Raw genomic sequence first — 20254 nt, 5'->3', positions numbered from 1 at the left:
TCTGTGAATAGTGTGTGGCCGACCGACAGACGCTGGTCAATAAAGCATCGATCAAACATCCATCGACGTGGGTTGACGTTTAATGGATTTAGCATATGGCAAAATGTGATTTACGATTCCCTAAAAAAATGCACTTAGGTCCAATTTCCATGACGAAACCTTACTTTGTCTGGCACATGCTTGTTTACCTACTTATTTTGGAGCACAGTGAGATGATAAGCTTCAAACTTTCATCTCTCGAGGAGAAGAAATTTAAACCTGTTACTTTACAGAGATCTATCGATTTGGAATTTAGGAACTACCTTATAATATACAATTAAAGTCATTACCGATTATAAAAGGTAACTAATTCAAACTCTTAAGCTTTTATATCATGTCCATAATCTTGTATAGAATAGTATGCTTTACTAATATATTTAATATTTTCTTTTTTTTTTTAATACCAAAGAAAATCACAATACAAATCTTATTCTTCTTTAAATTTTCGTCTCACGTAGTCCATCTTACGGTCCATTGGGTAGGCATCAGCTTCCCATACGTTCAGTGTCGCCGTGATACATGGCTGACAAATTACCAGAGGGGACAGGAGCACTTTAATTTTTGAACAATTCGTTACGTGCCGCGAATACAGAATAGGCGCTTAGTGCGTTCTAATACCTATCCATTAAAACTATTTTATTCTAAACACTACTCTTAAGTAAGTAGAGATGCATAAAATATATTGGTGTCGCTTGCTTTTAAGGTTCAATTGTTAGACAAATGCCAAGAGTAGGCCTTTGTGAGCTAGCTAGCAAGCTAGAACAGCTTGCTTTCTATCTAATTTCATTAATAACGGTGGAGTTGGTCAGCGAAAGAGCAACAGATAGATACAAACAGGTACTTTCGCATTTATAATATTGGTATTATACCTATATTATAGTAATAAAAATATTTGTCATTAAAATCGGATCTAGTGAAATATTTTTAAAAGGTATTGTAAAAAGTTAGGTTGAATGTATAGACTTGTAGAACTTTACCTGCCAGCACCGGTAAGAAACTCAGTAGGAACACTATCATACAACAACAACAACAATCGGATTCGGATTGTTATAAGTTCGGATTAATCCCGGCTGCTGAATTTCACCTTCGGACATCTCGTCAAAATTCTAAGTTTCACCCGCACCATCTTGATGTCCGAAAATCCACAACAGCGCGATTTCTTAGACATTTTCTGCCTCGCACAACCACTCTGTGGAACCAGCTGTCGCCGGCGGTTTTTCCGAACCGATACGACATGGGAACCTTCAAGAAAAGAGCCTACTCCTTTCTCAAAGGCCGGCAACGCACCTGCAAGCCCCCTGGTGTTGCAGATGTCCATGGGCGGTGGTAGTCACTTTCCATCAGGTGAGCCTCCTGCTCGTTTGCCACCTATTCCATAAAAAAAAAAAAAAAAAAAACAACAGCCTGTAAATTCCCACTGCTGGGCTAAAGGCCTCCTCTCCCTTTAAGGAGAAGGTTTTGGAACATATTCCACCACGCTGTTCCAATGCGGGTTGGTGGAATACACATGTAGCAGAATTTCTATGAAATTTGTCACATGCAGGTTTCCTCACGATGTTTTCCTTCACCGCTGAGCACGAGATGAATTATAAAGACAAATTAAGCACATAAATCAGCGCATAAAATGAGAGTAACTATGAAATTTGATCCTACGTTTTGAATCGGTAGAAGCTTTATAGTCAAATTATTTTGACTTGAATTAATAATATTTAACTATTTATTATCGTTTGTTACGTGTAATCCACGTTTAATGGCTGTTGTTAGCCAGGATTACGCGCCACTCAGATGATCAATTAATACGTATCATGAAATTGAAAGTATAATTCCGTTGGCAGTTCACGTAAATATGACGTATCTTTTCAGCAAGTTTAATAATCAATCATCAACGTGAGGGAGCGAACGATTCGTCAAGCTGTAATGACCCAGGTTGTGACAGCGACACGCTTAGGGTCAAGAAAAATGAAAGAAGTTACGACGTATAAAGTAATATAACGATTATTTTGAAATGTATATAAACTCGTCAAAATCAAAATCAATTTTTTTTAGGTTCATGCAACCACTTTTGAATCATCAAGTTGAATTAAATTTAAAGTAAGCTTTAAATTTAAAGTAGATTCTTGTTCGAAGCCGACAACTCAGTAGTTACTCTTATCCGTCATTATAATTGTAGAGTATGTTAGTAGACAACTTTTTTTATATATACTTCTTAGAAGTCAATAAATACCCAATAAACACTCTTCGTATCTTTAATATAATCTTGTATTGAGTAACATTCCTTATTTATTAATGTTTTTTTAGGGCTTTAAAAATGTTATCTTATCAGGTTAAAAATCAAAATCAAAATAAATTTTATTCAAGTAGGCTTTTATAAGCACTTTTGAATCGTCATTTTACAATTAAGTGAAGCTACCACCGGTTCGGAAAGTAGATTCTACCGAGAAGAACCGGCAAGAAACTCAGTAGTTACTCTTTTTTAATATTTAAAAAATACAACGTCATGTTAATTAAATACAATTATTTCAATTAATGTATCCTGCTTGGAAGTCAACAGGTATTAACTCCACGCTTTTTTATCATCTATAAAATCTTGTATCGAATAATATGCTTTTTCTATCAATGTATTTTTTACAAACGATTTGAATTTACTAAACGGCAAAGTTAAAAATTTCTGCGGATTTTTATTTTATTATTGCTGTGTAACCTTATAGAAACGAATACCGTGCCCCAGGCAGGATATATTAACTTTGCGAATTCGGAAACCAAGCGCAATTAGTTTATCTTTCCTCCTCGTGTCCATACAATGATTCTCACCTTTTCTTTCGAAAATATGTACAGTCAGTTCAGGTAACATAGCGACTGGCAGTTTTATGACTATGTTTATAATTTTTTCGGCTAACTGTAGGGACAGTGAGTGCTGTACATATGTACAAACAGCAGACTTATTACACATTATATACAGAACCCATATCTGTGTATCATTACTTGAGAATATTACCTATGTGATTCATATTACGAGTTCCTTCATATAAGCAAAAATATATTCTGATTCCAATTTCCGTATTCTAATATAAAGCCAATGACACACCTGAGCTCACGATTATATCGAAAACAATAAAACCGAACGCGACAAACATACGCGGCCGTATCTTAAGGAAAAATATAAAAATTTACATATAAATAGATCGCGATTTTAGAAGAAAATATTTATTTCTCCCCTGGCAACACTACGTGACGGGAATGGGGGATGGCAACACACGTTTGCTCATTGTCTTTATCCCGCCTCGTGTGATACGCGCCGTGATTTACCTTTCAATTTTATGATAAACAAACAATGTAATGATGTTCGAAAGAATAATGTTTTATAAGGATAACTTGTTCGTATATTTATGGCGAACATGTTACTTGTGGTATATAATATACTGTTTATTAAATGGTGGGTAGCAGCTTCATGAACATATGCACCACCTAATACATTACAGGAGCGTCATTTAACCAAAACGACCTTCAAACTTCTCCAAGAGCAGAATAGAGGCGGACAAAGCCCAGTTATGTAGTAATGTGCTCTTTTTATGATATTGAAAGGTAGAGCAAATAAGCTACCTGATGGTAAACGGTCACCAATCCCCATGGAAAATGGCGTTGTCAGAAGTATTGACTATTCCTTACATCGCCAATGCGTCACCAACCTTGGTAACAAACATGGTATGGCCTAGTACACTGGCTGACTTCCCCTTCAAACCAGAAGGGTGAGCAAAAACCAATACAATAACAGTTGAGTGAGTGGTACCTACCCAGACGGGTTTGCACAAAAACCTGCACGAAACCAAGTTAACTCGTAACTGATTTCAGCCATAGCGGTTATTCTCAAATTACATTAACTAACTACATAGGAGATTATTATATATAGGACCTAAGAATTAACTCATTGGTCAATTGGCTAACTTGTTATTAATATTTAGTGGACTTAATAACAGTGTAAGAGATATTATCTCTCTATGTACACATCGAGGATTACTAAGAATTCATATTATATAATTTAATATTATAATATATTTTCATTTCTTATTAAGGATACATATTGTATTACATTAAAACACTAATAAATTATTTTATCAAATGGCTCTCACCAAAACGTACAACTTTTTGCCTCAAAAACAAAATCAATCAGTTATACTTGTTATTGCGTCCTTTGCGGTTTTGGGTAAGTTTAATGATTTCCCCGGATACTGCATTCATTCATCAAACTGTCAACCGAGTCTACGGTTGCATTTCCGAACTATACAAACACGTGCAAACTCACAAAACCATTAAATTTGCTCGACAACCAAGTGAAAATGTAAATTGGACAAGAATAACTTGCAAGAAAAGCACGTTCTTTGTTAATTTAAGGCAAAAAAAACCCTATTAAGAAAGAAGTAGAAGTAAAACAACTCTAAACGTATTGTTCAGCAATTCTTCTGACTGAGAAAAACAAGTATATTAATGGTTTTAAAGAAAGGTTTTCATATATCTTAATGCGATGACATAAGGTCTAAAATTGTAGCAACATTTCAAAATAATTTATGCGTGAAATATTCCCTGTTGGGCGTTTCACAATTTTTCATGAAAATAACGCTTTGAATTCTAAAGGATATGCATGTTCTGCATGACTAATAAAAATAAACAATATGTTTTGTCCGTCACGATTTATGCGAAACTCTTCTATCAATAGCTTAATAAAAATGATATGTATATACAATGCATATGTACAAGATCTTCACCAGCCACTAAATATACCCAGATCCCTTGACAACCTTCATGGGACCTTAAGACAAAGATTTGTGTATCCCTTGTGAGCTTTTCTATTTATTACATAGCCATATAATATTATCATATTCATAACCAAAGGTAATGTATATCGATTAAAATAGATAACGCTTAAACCTTATCTTTGAATTATATTGCCGTAATCATTTTCCAATTTCGAACAGTACTTTCGAACAAATAAGAAAACAGAGAATTTAGCATTCAATGGTATCAAAGCGACGTCCCTTTATTATTTAAGATTACCTTATTAAATTGAGTGCGATTTAAGCAAAGAGCATCCCATTATCTGTTTAACGGTTTCGACGCTTCAGTGACTGCATGACTTGACGTTTCAGTGCTTACCTGGCTATAGTGTGCAAGTGCGCGCTGGTGGCCACTTTGACGAGCGGTCGGTGTGGCGGCCGGCTGGGTCGCGTTGGCGGGCTGTAAGTGTACTCCGCAGCCTCGCCGCCCGGGCTCGCTCCCGTCAGCCACGACCAGTGCTCCGCCATTTTTGATCACTTCACTTCACTTATTTGTCATAACAGACACATCGAACGTGATAGTTACTATCATCACCAGAAATTAAAAACATTAATATCACCTGTTTAATATGTGTTTTTACCAAAGTTTTGATTTTTCTATAAGTTATTTATTTGCCATACAAAAAGTTGTTTCTTCGATCTTTAATCGGAGAAAACTTATGAGTACAACTTAAATATTCTCATTAAGCCGCCTCACACCCTGTAATACATCACATCGAAGGGATCGCAGCCTCTCAACAAACTCATTCTTCAAATCTCTCTCATTTACAACTCTTATTAAATTTACGAACAATGATTTATAGCACCTTAGCCAGACGATCTGTCTACAGCTGACGTATTTCTAACTCAAAACGCATATCCGAAAACCACCCTTATTTAAAGGAGTATAAGGAGTTTAGACAAATCATAGGAGATTAGGAAATACAAACGCTTGTTGATTCCGAATCACTGAAAATTAAACCTTATTCGTTTACATTTAAGTCTATATCGAGAACACTTTTAAATATCTCACGTCAATCCGTGGAAATGCGTTTAGCACCCTTCGGAAAATAGCGTTATTGCTATTCCCCTTTAAATGACTGTTCTGATTGAGGGCGAGCTGCTGGGTATACATTCGTCTCTTTCGCTCATCATATGAATGAGTAGGTGGGAAGTTATGGAATTCATTCATAATAGGGCTAGTTCGGGAACGTCTGAGGTCATAAATCTTAAGCCCCTTACGATACAGTAAGGTGTAGGGTATTCACAGTGTACCACAGACTCAGGTTGATAAGTATTATAACACAAAAGAATAAAAAGTACTAATTACTTTTCAATGTAGTAGGCCTCATACAACACTTTAAAGACAACTAATAAAATAAAAGAAGAATTCAAGACAATTATTCTGAACACTATATTATAACTTCTAATACGTTGGTAGGTAATACTAAATACACTAATTTTTCCTCAACATGAACGCTCATTGGACGCCTATTACGTCATTAAAGTGCAGTTAAATAATGAAAGATGGGTTCAAATTATTTTGGGCACTTAGTATAATTTCATTCCTGTAATTGACAGCGCATTGACGGTGGATCATTTATATATTTTGCAAAACCAGTGACTACGGTTGTGTAAGCATTGGTGCGTGTGCCTTAATAACATAGATTCAACTATTGTTGCTAAATTAAGACAAATAATTAAATAATTTCATATTAAACTAAAGAAGATGTCTGCTATTTCTTATTAATAATCTATCCACGTTCGTCCTACATTGGTGTCGTTACGAAACGCTAGATGTAAACCAAACAATGTATGCACATTTCTCACGCGTGTCATTACACAAATTGTTACTATTAATTTTTAATTATAACTGGGTTAATTTGGGAATGGGTTAGTGTCAAATAATAATTAAGTCTTAAAAAGAATAGTTCGTATCTTGTATTATCACTTATCCTGGCTCCTGCAATATACTTAATACAATTATATCGTAAGAATAATATGCAGCATATTATAAAAATATATTACAATATTAAATGGTCACTAAAATTGTTATTTTAAATTTAATTAAATGTTAAATTGAACGTTCGTCGTAAGGTGAGGGTCGCACCCGTTCTTAACATTTAGATCTGATCAATTTCAAAACACGCTTCTTCGGTAATCGCTTTACTGTGTTGCAAATGTATTGAATATTAGATTATTTAATATAAAAAAGACGATATAGCCAGTCAGTACAATGATACAACGATTGTTTTAAGCAGTATTATTGAACATGCTAGGAGAGTTCGAAATTTTTTTTAAATAGAAAATGTCATGTCTATTGAAACTTACTTTTATATCTATGCACTGGCCATTTATAAAAAATAAAAAAATATAGTATAATTTGCGAGCAACATCGATGTCGTTAACGCGATTACCGGCCCTTCAGCGTCCCTCTTCATTGTTTTAGTTCGCCGACACTTGTCCGTGTTGTTCATCATCGTTTTAGGTGTAAAGTGTCCTCAGTAATTAACAAAACATAAATATCAAGTTTAAAACAATTATAATACTTATAATGAGTACAAAATGTAACGAATTATACGGTTCATCACCTAATTATAGACTTATAATTATAGACTTATAATCTATATATATATATATATATATATATATATATATATATATATATATATATATATATATATATATATATATATATAGATAGATTTATTATTTGTGCCATAAATTGTAATATAGAAGTTTGTTTCAAAAACATTAACAAGTATGTAATAGGAAGTGCTGCGCTAAATAATGTCACTCTTCACAGTTAACCTGCTTATCTCCAGTGTTGATCCTCCAAACGATTTTGGCGACGGACTTTCTTACAATAATCGATTATTATATTACAGTGCACGAGTGTACCTGTGAGCTCCCTGATTTGTTCTGTTCTACAAAAAAAAAACAACAACTCATTAAAGGTTCCAACTCAGGACTTCAGGATCTGCGGCCTACTAAACTAGCCTTATATATAACTCGTAGTATTGATAGTCTGACAAGACAATTTTATGTTACGTACAGTTATACAATTTAAATTAATTTAATGTAATCACTAAATATTAGTAAAGTTTAAGTCAACTCAATTATACAAATTTTACGAACGAAACATTTACAAAATTACTATTTTGTATTCGTAGAACACTCGAGTGTCCCAAGGCGATACAATATTTGTAATTCTAGTGATGTAATAATAATTTATTTGATCAATTTCACTCGAAACGGTGGCGTGTGGCGCAACGCCGTAGGTACGACCTCAGAACAATGAGAAGAACAGAAGGGGTAACAAAAATATGTACATATAGGGTAGAGAAAGGCTTTCTTTCAATGGAAGTGCGAACAAAGATAAAAAATCTTTAGATTTACGTACTTCAAGTGATTTCCTAATAACTCAACTATATTGTGCACTACTAAGAGTACATAATTAACATTTTATCTATATTTATAATACAACACTATTACATTTTGTCATATCCTTTAGAATAGTTCCTTAGCAACGTATTATTGTTATGTCATTACAGTTAAATATGGAATAAAAATGCGTTATAAAATTACGAATTATTATTATTTTCTAAAAACATATTACATTTCACTACCTTCGTCCACTTTCATTTTACTAACAAATTTTGGGTAACAGTTCCGTCGACTTTCAAAACGCCGATTTTCAGCAAATCCATAGTGAATATCCTACATTAATCAAGCTTTCGATCAATGGTATAGTGTCAATTTGAAGGCAAATGCTGTTTGACTTCTTTAATGGTTGGAATAGAGAATAGATGTAGTTTATATTCTTGACACATGCCACTACTGTACTACTCCTTGTTCTAAGGCCTCACCCCTCGATAATAGAAGTACACTAACGTATTTGTCTATGACACGAAATAATAGCGTTTTTTGATATTCTTGTTCCTGCGCCATAATTGTACAATTGTCTGTTTCACTGTCTATATTCAATTTTGTGGTGTGAATGTCTGATAAAAAAATTATTACATCATACGAATAATAAATGATTATAGTTATAATGAATTGAACTTTGATATCTAGACACTTTAATAATTATTATAATCGAATAATAATTAGTTATCATTATATTATATACATACTCTTTGGGTTCAATACATGACGCACTTAGGTTACTGCTGGGGTTGCCACGTTTCTGTAGTGCGTCGGGTATGTTCGCAACGGCGCAAGTCTACTGTATCTTTGCTACCGTGCGTACAAGATGTGCCTCTTTAGTACAAAGACTACGGGGTAGCACCAACAGCATCTTAGGTATGATCTCTAATAGACTGGATTGTGTATATGTCAACCATTGCTGTGCCATTTCAAGTGGCATAGAAAAATAATTAAAATACTAACCAAGGAAATTATTTTTTATTGTTACTAACAAAATGAGTCGTTGTTACTTGATAAAATATAAATAAATAAAATAAAGTAATATGGCTCGGGCACGCATTGCTGTCGCTACGTTACGTTGAATTATATTGTACCATAATGGTTACCTACATATTATACCATTTTGAGACACGCTGAATGTTACTGCATCAACTTTGGGAACTAAGATATTATTTTCTTTGTACATTTATCACTCACCCTTTAAACATGAACACAAAAATATTTATTCTTTATTGCACCAAAATTTAAACTTAAACAAGAAATTACATTTTGCTACACAAAAGTTGTATGAGGTGCAACAGGCGGCCTTATCGCTAGCGATCTCTTCCAGGCAACCTTTGGGCAGGGGATCATAATATTTACATATATACATATATGGGGCTACAAAATATAATAATGTAAGACTTGGCGAATATATGTGAGTAGGTCGTATCTACCCAGACGGGCTCTGCAATATTCCGCAAGAGTCTAGACAAGCGTCTATAAAACTAAATTTCAGTATCTAAAAATCATTATGTATAAAAAAGTATATGTGAATACTGAAACCCACTGATTCATTGTCCGTAGACAATGGATTTGTATTTTATACGAGATACGATTGGAGTTCGAGTAGTTATCGGAGGGAGTCGGCCCTCAGCCCTCACCGTGAGAGTGATTTACCGCAACTAGAATACAATAGATAATCGAGACGCTACTGAGACTAGAGAATGGTTACTAATTAGAAAGATTATGTTCAAAAGAAATTTTATACGTAATTAAACAGTAGGTCGTAGGATCTATTTTTTATGGTATAGGTTAGCGGGCGAGCATATAGGCCACCTGATGGTAAGTGGTCGCTGTAAAAAATGTTAACTATTCCTTACGTCGTCAATCCGCCACCAACCTTGGGAACTAAGATGTTATGTCCATTGTCCCTGTAGTTACACTGGCTCACTCACCCTTCAAACCGGAACACAACAATACTGAGTACTGTTATTTGGCCGACCCAGACAGGCTTGCACCAAGCTCTACCACCAAGATACTAGATATTTACAATAATACTAGATCTATACTAGATATTTACATCAATTGTTTTTGTGCTTTTGATTATGAAATTATTTAAACCATGTTAAGTACTCGTACAGCATATAATCTTAAATTTTATATCATTTGGTATAGGTGCAAATTTGAAATGGATGAAATATTTAAAACTTCCTTACATGACGAAATAATCAATTTTACATCCAAGTAGGATAGAATCATGCACAAACCACCAGGACCAAAAGTGAATATTGATTCTGATTGATGCTTAATGAGCATCTAAGATATCTAGATTTTGTAACATACTGCTTGATAATATTCCCTGAATCAAAACTTTAACATTTTCGTTATAAAAGGGGCGTAAATAATCTGGCAGGCACACCACATCGACTTGATAGATCCCGTATGTGATAGGAAAAAAAGGCAGTTAAATATATATAACGACTAAAATATAAACTTTTGAAATAGACTTTTTAATAGAGAAAAAGTGCCCCAAAAACTCCCAACGCCGTCGCAACTCTGACACAGAGTAAAGAGCTGGAGGGAAGCAAGCGAGGCAGCACTCCAGTGGATGCAGTAATTGTCCTGCAAATGTTCTCTTAAAAGCCCCGCATTACTTTGTGTCGACGTCGCTCTTTATTTTTCCATTGTTGCATACTTAAACTAGCATCCAGTGCCAGCTTTGTGCACTTGGATAGGGAAGGGAAATTATCCCAAAAAATGGTTATTTCGTGAAATAGATTATAATGTAGAAGGAGTATATTAGGCAGAGAAAAATGTCTAAAGGACGGTGATTGTTCAGAAATCTCAAGCAATTCTTCCATCGTCAAACATGGGATTTATGTAAAAGTATATATACTATAGCCAACAGGCATTAAATATTTAGACATGTTTTGAGGTTTCGTTCGTTTTGCCAAGACTGCGCCACCGAACAATAAATATAAACAATAAATATATATAATAATTATAGAAAATATACAAACAGAATATCTTTCAGCCGCTTTAGTAAATTAAAATTGAAATACTAAAATTAAGGGATATTTTAATTTCAAGCGAAGACATACACTTTGGCTTGGTGATCATGTTCTTTTCACTAAAATGGTTACTGAATTTTATTAATTTGTATTTTATTTTATAATTCTGACGATGTAGTAATTTGGCAAGAAGTCATCTAAAAGTTCTCATAGTGTTATGTTTCAATCGATCGGCTTTGTCTCGTAGTCTCTGAACATCGTGAGAAGAAAAAAATCATTTTACAATACATATGTCCAAAAGAATACCGTGTCAATGTATATTAAGTCGAATTCCTTACTGAATTCAGTTCAATTCAGGTTAATTGATGGACGCAGGGGTGTGATCCCCTAATCCGTTTTCGTGCGGATAAAATTAAAAACATACATTTGCATATATTTGCCGATCTTTACTCGTTACAAACAATCGACAACAAGAGTGTTATCGCCATTATATATATTTTTAACACCTCACTGTGGAACAATTCACTCATGATTGTCTCTCGTCACGATTAATTAAGTATTTTTTATTAAATAAAATTAATATCTGTAATTTATTTGTGTTTTTTTCTGCTGACTTTATAGCTGACTCTAAGTCATCTCACGCACACTGAGACATCTTGTAAGCACGAACGTCACACACACTTATGCACACCAATAGTATTAATTACATGGAGGGGCGCGCCTTCATTTCTGAATACGGCTAGTATATATAAAGTACAACAGTCCCTACTCGAAAAATACAAACAGTATTCATTGTATTCTCTCCGCAATTTTGTATATCTCCAAATATCGATAATACTATATAATATACTTTAAATTACTTTGCCAAAAATGAATTTTATTAACGAAAACAAATACATACTAATAAATCTTTAATAATAATTAATTACTAGAACGAATCGGTAAGGAAATACCCCTGGACTGCCATTGAAAAATCGTGAATTTTCAACCTTAATCAACTATATATAAAGTTCAAAGTTCAAGTTAAAATTTTCAGTGCAACCACTGTCTGCAACGTGAGTCATAGTAAAGTCCGCTCCACACGGCGCCGGCTGCGCCTGTGTGAGTGAGACGGAGGACACAGTGGGAATGATAGACGATATCATTAACGCTATACAAAATAGCGAAATAATTCTAAATTTAAAATCAACCGGATGTAATATTCATCAAAATAATCTGGTTATAAATTTTAAGAAAAAAAACATGCATGCATCTTCACACACTTAAACCTGTCTCGGAGCACATATTATATTAGACACAATATAATTAAAGTTTGTAAAATTCACTGTGTGGTCCTGTTTAGGCATTAATAAATAAGAATAAAACTTGTCTTAAAACTACTATTGAGCGCTAAAAGTTTTAAGGTTTTTAAATATATACATTATTTATTAAAAATCAATGATCACACCACTTAAGAAGGCAAATTGATAAAACTTTTTAAATATTATAAGCAGCCCGCTATCGCGATCACGATAGCGCACCCCATACACGGTAGTGCCAGTTTATGTGAAATCGATGCACCGCTGTTTGTAAACACTCTGCATCCCTTACATCTGTCAAATCACTCGAATCACACTCTTATCTGCTCAGACATAAGGACGTAAATATAAGAATTAGATGCAAGCGCCGAGAAAAGACTAATCTTCTTACTTTCGCGAAAATAGATGTTTAACCGTGTTGATAGAATTTTAAAAATCTAGTTTTAAGATAAACATGTACTAGAATTACGTAATTACACTGAAATATCAAATAAATAATATAATATTAGGCATGTTTTTTAACAATTTAAGTATAATTTTGATTAAAAATTAAAACAATATAAATGATAATTATAAATGTAGTAAATAACCGAAGAATTTAATTACACATGAATTTATTAATTTGTCACAACCGCCAAAATTATTTATTTCAAACAAATCACAATAAAGTCCGCGAACACTTGACGTTTCACCGTTTAAACTTAGAACACATATTTTGTTTGTATCTGTAATTTTAATAATTTGAATTTGGAATATTATTTAACCCGCGCGACGCGGAGGTGGCGCGTCTCGGCGGCCACGTTGCGAACTAACCTAACCTTGCGCGTGCAGTCGGGTGCTCGTAAAACTCCTATAACATTCCTAACGGTCTTGATCCTTGATCAATGAATTTAAAAAAAGAACGTGTTTATATTCGCAATAATAGCTTTTAAGCTCTTTGAATGAAACTTTGCATATTAATGCGATTTTGTCTGCACTATAAAGTTACGGTTTATAAACGAAATCTTTTACAAGTTTAATAAATGCTATTGTTTATTTTAACAAAAGATTAATTAATTATTAATACCGAAATTTTATATCGTATTTATTAACAAGGCAAATTCTTAAAGGTACTTGTAACAATATATTTTTTTCGTTGAATTAAAATTATTACGAGTGGCTTAAACATTGATTGAAAAATTTTATTAATCATTTATTTGAATTAATAAATTAAATGAACTTAACTTTTATAAGCTAAATTTTTGTTATTAGGTTTAAATAGTTTGTATAGTAAATGTGTGTGTACGCTAGTATCAAAACTACCCGACACATATACAGTCAACCCCGTGTCCGAAGCGCCCCTCGGTTCATTCATTTGGCTCGTGTCTCGTACGCACAGCGGCGCCGTGGAGCTGACCTTGTGTACGTACCGAAACTTGTCTATAGACATTTGAAAAAGGAATTAATTCGAAAACAACAAAACCAACGTACATATTATTGTAACAAAATTCAAGTTCGTGTAATGATTACTATATGCCAATGAAGCAGTCTTTTTATAATACTGTTTTTTAAGAAATTTTACATATTTTTACAATTTAACATAAACTGGTATTAAGGGTACTCAGCGTATAAATAAATTGAATTTATCCAATATTCGCTAAATATTTTACATCTGTTTGAATGGAGGGCGTAAATAATTTTATTTGTCATATAATTTCGTACCCTAATGTCGTCCCCTCAGATACATAAACATTAAACAACGTGCAGTGTGAGCGCACCCTTACACGAATGCAACTTTTATTGCTCTTCGATAATGAATTATTGATTTTTTTAAGCTTTCAAAACACTCGGATAAATTTAGCCTTATGATAACTGTTGTTATTGTCAAGGCGTACTAAAAAGATCTATATTTATGCGCCATAAATTATTGTGCTTTATTTGAATCAGGAAATCTTTAAATAATAAAGGACCCTAAATACGATTTAAAACCACTCCCGGCCCGCTCACGAGGCTGACTGAGGATACTTTAAAGTCATTCAATTAGTCTTCAAAATAAATGTTATGTTTGGTACAAAATATAACATTGGAGCCTTTATTGTTAAAATAATACTACATTTTAAAATTATCGGTCATTGAGGACGTCGATTATAATGCAAAACACTATATTTACCAAAACAGTTTATTTTTTTAATCACAACATACCATAAATCACTTCACATAAAATACTTTTACACTAAGTAACTTATAAAATCTAGCGAGTGATGACTTCGTCCAAGCTAACGTTAGCTTAGAGCAGCATAACGAAGAAGATCTCAAGCTGTCTCTGAGGCCGTTTTTATACCATTTATGTTAATTGCAAAAATGTAGGTACATCGTAATTTCTTACAATATTATGCTTTGAATATTTGGTACAAAAATCAAACATTCCGAATTGAATTCACGTGTTCCAGTCAGCTGGGCTAGAGCTTCCTCCTGTTATGAGAAGTTTCGGAGCTAATAACTGTACCTACTATACCGTATTGTAATGGAAGAAGGCGTAAAGATAAACAGAACTCTTGCCTCAGGTTTATTATAAACCATACACAGTTCTTTATTAACATATCTACACTATTCCCAATTAATCAACTTACACTTTAATTTTTCGCGAATCCATAATGAATGTCATAGATTATTCATGATCTCGACCAATAACAACGCGTCGATTCGATGTTACTGTTGTTTATTTTGCTTTTCACCTCTCGTGCTTGGAGTGCACCATAGATATATATTAGTTTTGCTAATATTTTATCACATTATTAATTTGATTACATAGATACTTTTGATTGCAATTAAGAAAGAATCTCTAGGTGCCAAGTGTTGATAGTCCAATCAAATCATTAGGCTATTCAATCAGCCTACTAAAATACATGTACATATCTACAGATATAACAAGCAAAGGCGAGTCAGTCACGAACAGTTTTATGAAAATATAAATCAGGATAGGTACCAGTCCTACGCCGGCTAATATGCATACATATCACTTTTATCCTGGGAAAGTGGAAACGAATACGTTCACAGGATATATTAAATGTTGAAAAATATAAAACTAAGCCCCAAGAATGTCATGAGTCACTGCTTGGTGCTTAGTGTCTTAGTGGTCAATGTGTTTTAGCGCTTAATAAGCCTGACATAGCGCTTACATCATCATTATAATTGTCTTAACGAGTCGAGAGTCCTAACTAATGAGAAAGCGTTTTTTTTTACTCTATCGCGTTTAGACAAGTCAAGCGTCATTCAATTATGAATATAGATTACAGAAGAGTATAAATTGCAGCCAGAGTAAGAAAAACTTCGTCAATTTTCAATTTCATTCCTTTATCAAGTCTTAAACTCTTAGTACCTTTTGAATCTAAGCATTAAATCATTGCGTCGCAATATGTCATTCTCGATCGGTAAGCATCATTATTAGATCTTAAGGTGACGAACCTTTTCTTGTCACCGGACAAAACTACGGGCAAAACTAGTTATTTTACACTGAGTATATTTTATCACTATTGAATTGTCTTCGAGACTTAGTTTGAATAAGTTTTTAGAATCGTTTAGTTACAGACATAAACAGGACATTGACCTTTGAAATCTTGCACCCACCTCTATGAATATTCTAATTTTATTAAATGTATAAGCGATATGTGTTCTAACTAAAATTAATATTAAGAATATTCGATAAATTATCTTCAATGTATTGCTGCCATTGTATTGTTGTATAAAACTAGTATTAAATATTTCGTTGCATTCTCATTATTGAAATTGCAATTTTATTTATTTAGCTTCGAAATATAAAGTTATATATTCGATTTTTATAATTTTATTAAATATGCAACCTACCTAATAATACCTTATAGTGTCGGGTTGTGTTAAAAAAATTAGCTGAATTTCTGAATTCAGCTGATTTTTTTCCTTCCTTCCAATTTTTGAAGTAGACTTTTTTAAAATATGGTTTGAGTGAGGGGCTGTTTATGAAAAGTACATTTACTTATTATAAAATAATGTCCAGGAGTATTTATACACGATACACTCAAAAAATGCCAAACGGTTTTTTATACGGTTTTCACCAATAGACGGAAAGACTCGTGAGAAAGGCTTAGATATATAATACATTAAAATTTCGTATTAATCGGCAGAAATATGATGGTCAAAGTTCTTGGGAAAGAATATTCCAACCAATAGATATATATTTTAATACCAACCTTGTACCAAGTCAAGTTTTATGGCAAGTCTAATATAACATACAGATACACGGCGCCAATATTCTTAATTTTTCATCTTCGTGCGTTACTTATTGAGTAGTAGCGCAATAAATTTTGAAAAAGAGTGCGCCTTACCGCCATTGTTTATAGCTTTGGCCTTTATTCATCCGTTCATTAATAAAAATTAACAGTCTTGTTAATGTACACACTGATTGGCCAGCTAATAATTAATACTGAGCTTTGAGTTATGTGTATTGAGTAAAATATTAATAGCCGGTTGTTAATGTGAGTATATTAGACTATTATATTATTTCAATCAAAATGCCAGACGAACATAAAAATACCTCATCAAAATTCAACAGTTGTTAGTGAGATGTGAGTTATGAATAAAGGCACCGGTGAAACACATTAATCATTAATGTGTTAGTTAAATAAATATCTAATTTATTTTCATTTAACATTTACTTCACATAAATCAAATGAAACGAAGTAATGGAACTGTTTAATTTATTTTTGTTATTGAGTAACAGCCTCTTAATGTCTTACTGTTGGGTATAAGCCTTATATATTTAGAACTTTTCCTTTTTAGTAGTTCATATAAATTTTCCTAAAGGTTCGTTTGGTGGATGAAGAAGACAATGAGTCACCTGATATACGATTATGTACAGGTACATAGTTTCATTGGGTCATTCTTCTTTCAAACCTGAAAACAACCTTAAGAGTGTACTATTCGAGGGTAGGTTTGCACAACTACCTATCAAATTTATGGTGCGTTTCTACCTTCCTTCAGAATTGCATCACAATCCTAATATTTTAAATCCGTTATATAAAGACTATTCATAAAAAAGACTTTATATCTCCGTGGTCGGAATTATTTTTTCTGTCAGAATAAATCATAATATTTTGATGTTATTTATCAACGACAGTATTATTCTTAAATATCAAAGATCTCAATCTCAGATATCATTAATTAAATGTTGAAAATCAACTAACTTGAATACCTTAATTTCGAAGTCAAAGTCAAAAATCAAAAGTCAAAAATGTTTATTCTAAATAGAAGTGATTACACTTTCTTATTGACAGTCAAAAATCTACCACCGGTTCGGAATTTAACACCTCAGATCTGAGAAGAACCGGCGAAAGAAACTCAGCGGATCAATTTTTATTTTTCATAGCATGTTACATAAACAATATATATTTTTAATAAATATACAAATATATTTTTATTACTTGAATTAATTGCGTGCTTTAATAAACGGCAATGTTTTACTGTTTGAAATTATGACTCAATTGAATAGCTAAGCCATACAATAAACTAAGTCAGTTATTGAAATGCATGTAACGTGGGCAATTATTATTTTTTATCTCATGTACTTCATGTTATGTAAAGTCGAGTGACAATTAATAACGTGTATTGATAAATGCTAAATGGAAACTCACAGTACAGGTATACGTAGTGAATGCAAACGGATAAATAAAAAAGAGATTTGTCGTGGGACACCCAGTCGCGATGAAGTTGCTTTAGCCGTATACATAATAAACCATATAGCAACGTTTAAAAATACGCAATTGGAAAGAAATAACAACAAAGTATTAAATAGTATTATATAAAACCGTATACAATAGAAAGAGACAGATAGAATGAGAGGGAGAGGGTGAATGGAAGGGGTATTGTGTTCTTTTTGAACCGACTTCAAAAAGGAGGAGGTTATAACGATTTTTCACAGTTCACTATACTAGAAGCTGCGTAAAAGAACTTCGTTCAAAAACACTGAAGTTGCTCTTTGACAAAAATACAAATTTTTCATTTGTTTTAGTATGACATTTAGAATCTCTAAGTTCTATATTGTATTCTGATATTTAATTATCGTGTTCTGAGGTGAGTTTCGAATTTTTATTTCTGAAGTGCGTATCGAGCAACACGGTAAACACCAGCCGCGTCCGTTCTATCAGAGGTCCTGTAAACTCACTTGTTTACCGTTTATTGACAATTATTTATTTTATAACAATAGATTTTTTTAAATTTAATTCAATAATACATTCTATTAAATTAAAATTAAAATTTGTATTTAATAAAACATTAGCTTACGTGACCCAGTGGTAGAGCATATCGATCTGTAGTTATGATTGCGGGTTCAAATACGAGCAATCCTAAAGAGGGAAGTATCCCTTTTCTCAGCAGGCGATAATTTATTATTAATTTATTACAATATTATACGAATATAATATAATACGAAATTATAAATATAACATTCTAAATTTTCAAATAATTTAAATTGCTGCTGGTGTTTTATTTTTATATATATAAGTGGTGCATAATAAAATAGTTTCCAAATCCGTAACTGACATTCAAAACTAATATGCTATGATTTTATTCTCAGTTGTTAGAACTTGTGATATATTCAGTATAATTACTTAATGAAATTGGTCCCAAATACCAAATATACAAAAAAATAAGTGGATTAGTAAAACGTGTGAAAAAGCCTTGAAGCTGCGAGTTTGTCTTTTAACAGCAATTCCTCCCGATGTAACTAGTTCGATCCATATACGACAACTCACCGAGGTTTTGTAGTCAATTGATGTGTCAGCAAAAACGCACATGAGTCAAGAATGTCGTCATTAACTTATTGAATTGCAAATCTGTTTGTCTGTGAGCAAAAACTTTTGATTTTCGTAGATAATCGAAGCGAGCGTTTTAATGTTTGGCTTAATACGTGGAATAAATACTGTGACCGAACTGTACACAACTACATATGTTTCTGGTGTTACTTGCCAGCAATTCAACTTTGCTTTGCACATAGTAACAGCCTGCAAATTTCCCACAGCTGGGATAAGGCCTCCTCTTCCATTAAGGAGAGGGCTTGAAACATAGTCCACCACGCTGTTCCAATGCGGATTGGTGGAATGCACATGTGGCAGAATTTCGATGAAATAAGACACATGCAGGTTTCCTCACGATGTTTTCCTTCATCGCCGAGCTAAATTATAAATACAAATTAAGCACATATATATAGTGGTACTTGCCTGGGTTTGAACCCGCAATCATCGGTTAAGATGCACGCGTTCTAACCACGGGGCCATCTCAGCTCACGCTTTGCACATAATGATTAAATATTAAGGTGTTTGGACGTATACTGATCCATTTTTTACCTTTAATTTAAAAATGAAATTTTCTTTCCGGCCACCTTAGTTCATAAATAATAGCACTAATTACGTTCTTATCTAGGTACTTATAATAAGTTTTTATTCGTTTATTACATAGATTATATTTGAGGCGAACATTTTTAATGGACAACAAAAAAACTTTATCCGTATCGAAAAAATATGTGTATATGACATTATTCTAGGTTGAATTTGTTAATAAATCACCATAAAACCTAACAACAACAAAACATATGCTTTGAAATGCAGTTACACCATAAACATGTTTCATTAATTACAGGAATCGCTTTAAATATTATATATAACCTAAATAAAATCAA

At 33.0% G+C, this 20254-nt stretch overlaps 1 protein-coding gene across 1 annotated transcript in view; it reads right to left on the bottom strand.

The window, feature by feature from the left end:
- LOC124537230 (protein prickle-like) overlaps window positions 1-20254 on the bottom strand; it is a 321460-nt gene that overhangs the window by 227902 nt on the left and 73304 nt on the right. The gene's annotated exons all lie outside the window — the stretch shown is intronic.

This window comes from Vanessa cardui, chromosome 18 (assembly GCF_905220365.1).
Source record: "Vanessa cardui chromosome 18, ilVanCard2.1, whole genome shotgun sequence".
NCBI lineage: Eukaryota > Metazoa > Arthropoda > Insecta > Lepidoptera > Nymphalidae > Vanessa > Vanessa cardui.
Note: the sequence above shows the minus strand (reverse complement) of the source record. Positions and strands in the feature narration are given on the sequence as shown.